General features: G+C 76.9%; 1 protein-coding gene across 1 annotated transcript in view; it reads left to right on the top strand.

Moving 5' to 3' along the window:
• Positions 1 to 2843: 2843 nt before the first annotated feature.
• Positions 2844 to 2968, top strand: part of H696_05363 (hypothetical protein) — a 7074-nt gene continuing 6949 nt past the window's right edge. The window contains exon 1 of the mRNA XM_009499209.1: positions 2844 to 2879. The gene's annotated coding sequence lies outside the window, so the exon portion shown is untranslated. The remainder of the gene's footprint in view (positions 2880 to 2968) is intronic.

Here is a 2968-nt window from a genome sequence, read left to right as displayed (position 1 = left end):
GGGGGGGGGGGCCGGCTCTGAGGGCTCTATTCTGAGGGGGGGAGGGGGGACACGTCTGTTCCTGCGGCGCCCCGTTTGTGGGGGCCAGCGGGGTCTCCAACCCACCCGGCAGAATGGCCCAATCCCGGGCTCAATTAAACAGACCCCGAGACGTGTGTCTTGGGAGGGGGAGGATCCCGAAAATCCCCAACGACGTGTGCTGACTTCGGTGATCACGGGCTCGCTGGCCATTTTGCCTGAGCACGCTGCGGCCGCCACGGAAAAAACACCCGGTTCGTCGGCGAGCAAACATCGGCACCCCTCCCCCGCTCGCACGCACCACGCCAGGGGGACGCCGGCCACAGGCGCACCCCCCCCCCCCCCCCGGGAGGCGGGGGCTCGTCCGGGCTGGCCAGGCCGTTGGGCGCAGTGGGCATGGCCACGAACACGATGTGGCTTGAGGGACAGGCAGGCAGGCAGGCAGGCATGCAGGCGCATGTGCTCGGCGTGCGGGGAGTTTGCCCGGGCTGGGGCCCCATCTGCAGGCGGGGCAGCCCAAATGGCCGGGTGCCGGTAAACCACGGCGCCCCCTCTGCCCGTCCTGCGGGCGCTCGCTTCCCGGCATGTGGTGCCTGCTGGCGGCTGGCCTCCGGCCGCGGCGCCGGGGGGGGGGGGGGGGGGGGGGGTGCCGTTGGAGAATGGTCAGCTCACCTGGCGTCGGGGCCCTGTCTGCGGCGGCCACGCGCGGCCGTTTTCCCGGTCGCCGCCGCGGCCTTCGGAGCGCCCCGGGCGAGCAGGCGTGAGTCGGCGGTGACGCAGGTTGTCCGGGCGGCCGGGCGGGTCGCTCGCCCGGGCGGCCGGGCGCACGCCGCGGCCGCGGCGCGCGGCGAGGCCCGATGCTGGCGCCTTCCGGCCGGGCCGTTTCCGGCTCTCCGTCCCCCACGCCCCCCCCCCCCCCCCCGGGAGGGGGTGGCGCATTCCGCGCCGGCGGGCCCGGCCTCCCCCCCGGCTTGCGCATCGGGGACGAACGGTGCCCGGCTGCGGGATGGGGGCCGGGGCGAACGGCGGCGGGTCCGCCTCCGGACAACGGCACGCGCCGCGGCCGGGCGACTCGTCACGGTCCGGCTGTGGGCCGGGGGGAGGGGGGGGGGGCGCACCAAGCCGGCGCAACCGCGCCCGGGGCTGCGGCACGGAGAGTTCGCGCGGGCCCTCGGGCGCGGCCCATCCCCCGACCGGGCCCGGCCTGTGGGCTGAGGCTGCTTCGCGGGGCGGTCTTTTTCGCCCGGAGGCCCCCCCCCCCCCCCCCGGGCCGGGCTTGGGGGGGGGGGGGCTTCGGGGGGGGGGGTTTTTCCCCCCGGGGAGCCCCCCCCCCCCCCCCGGGCCGGTGTGCGCAGGGAGAGATAGCGCGCCGGGCCTTTCACATGCGACGGGGCAGGGAAAAAGATGGGCGCGGTGGGAGCCGGTATCTTGCCCCGCCCCCCGCCCCTCTTCGGTCGGACCGCCGCCCTCCTTCCCCCGGGGGGAGGATTGGGTGCTCATTAGGGGGAATTAATAATCGGCTTCCGGCGGCGATCTCCGGTGATCGCCCTTTTTGGGGCACCTCCTGTGGGCCTTTCCCCGGCTGGCTGGCTGGCTGGCGGCCGCGGCGCCGGCGCCCCGGCGGTAACGACAACGGCCGCCGGCCTGATGAGAGGGAAGCCCGCGGGTGAATGGCGGACGCGCCGCGGCCGGCCGGCCGGCCCGGGAGTCCTCATTCGTTGGTACCACATGTTTCGGCCCGGGCGTGCTTCGCTGGGGGGGGGGGCCTATCACCCCGGTCGGCCGGGGCGCGCTGGGAGGGGGCGGGGTCCGGCGACCGGCGCGCTTTGCCGTGCGCCGCGGCCGGCGCAGGCGTGCAGCCGACCCGGTCTCACGCACTCGCACCGGGGGGGGGGGGGGGGGTGGCGTGGCCGGTGCAGATTCCCCAGCGAACATGCCCAGGGGCATGCGCTGGGCGGCGGGCGGCCACGGGGGAGCTCGCCCGGCCGAACACCCGGGGCCGGCCTCGCGGGCCCGGGGGCACGCGGGGCAGGCGGCCAGGGCTGCCCTCGCCCGGCGCCTTGACCGAGCGGCCGCCCGCGGCCCGGGGGCGAGGACGCTGCATGGCGCGCCGCGGGGGGTGTGTGTGTGTGGCCCTTTTCCGAAAGCCGGCCCGCACGCCCGCAGGCGCGGGGGGTGTCCCCTGCTGCGGTGGGCAGGCCGCCGGTGTCGCCGGACGGGCCCGAGGGCGCGCCGGCAGATCGCCCCTGGCCGCCGGTGCCAAGGGGGGGGGGAGCCAGACGAGCGAGGCGGAGCCTCGGCCCCGGCCGCGCGATCCGGCATTCTTGCCCCCCCGTGCGCAGGGCCAGCGCCGCTGGCGTGCGCGGCGGGGCGACGCACGCGCCCCCGGGCGTCGGCCGTGAGACAGGGCGGCGATCGCGCGCGCTCGCACCAGTCCCCCCCCCCCCTCGCCCCCTCGCCCCCTCTCGTCCTGGATGCTGTGCGGCCGGGCCGCTCCTTCTCTTTTGGGCGGCGAGCTCCGGGCCGACCCCGGGGGAAGAACTGGGAGCAGGGCCGGGGCCGGCATTTTGTCGGCGTGTGGCGACATCGGGGCGGAGCGGGGGGGTCGCGGCGCCATGAACCGGATCCCTGCCGCGCAATCTCCCCTCCCCCGGGCGCGCGCTGATCTGCGCCTCCCCCTCCGCCCCGTCCGCCCCGCCCCCGCCCCCCGGGGTGTGTGTCGCGCCCCGCCCCGCACCAGCTGCTGGCCAACGCAGCCCTGCCAATATAAGGACAGCCGTGGGCAGCCCCCGTGCCGGCGTAGCCAGCTCCGGAAACGCCTACGTGCACACGAGGACCTCCCCCCCCCCCATCCCCACCCCGTATATACACATCCCCATTCCCTCCCTCCTCCCTTGCCTCCCTCTCGCCCCCCACGCATTGCTTCGCGGGTTTTGCCCAGCCCCTCCCC

This window comes from Fonticula alba, assembly GCF_000388065.1.
Source record: "Fonticula alba strain ATCC 38817 unplaced genomic scaffold supercont2.10, whole genome shotgun sequence".
Lineage (NCBI taxonomy): Eukaryota > Rotosphaerida > Fonticulaceae > Fonticula > Fonticula alba.
This window is presented reverse-complemented; position numbering and strand designations above follow the sequence as displayed.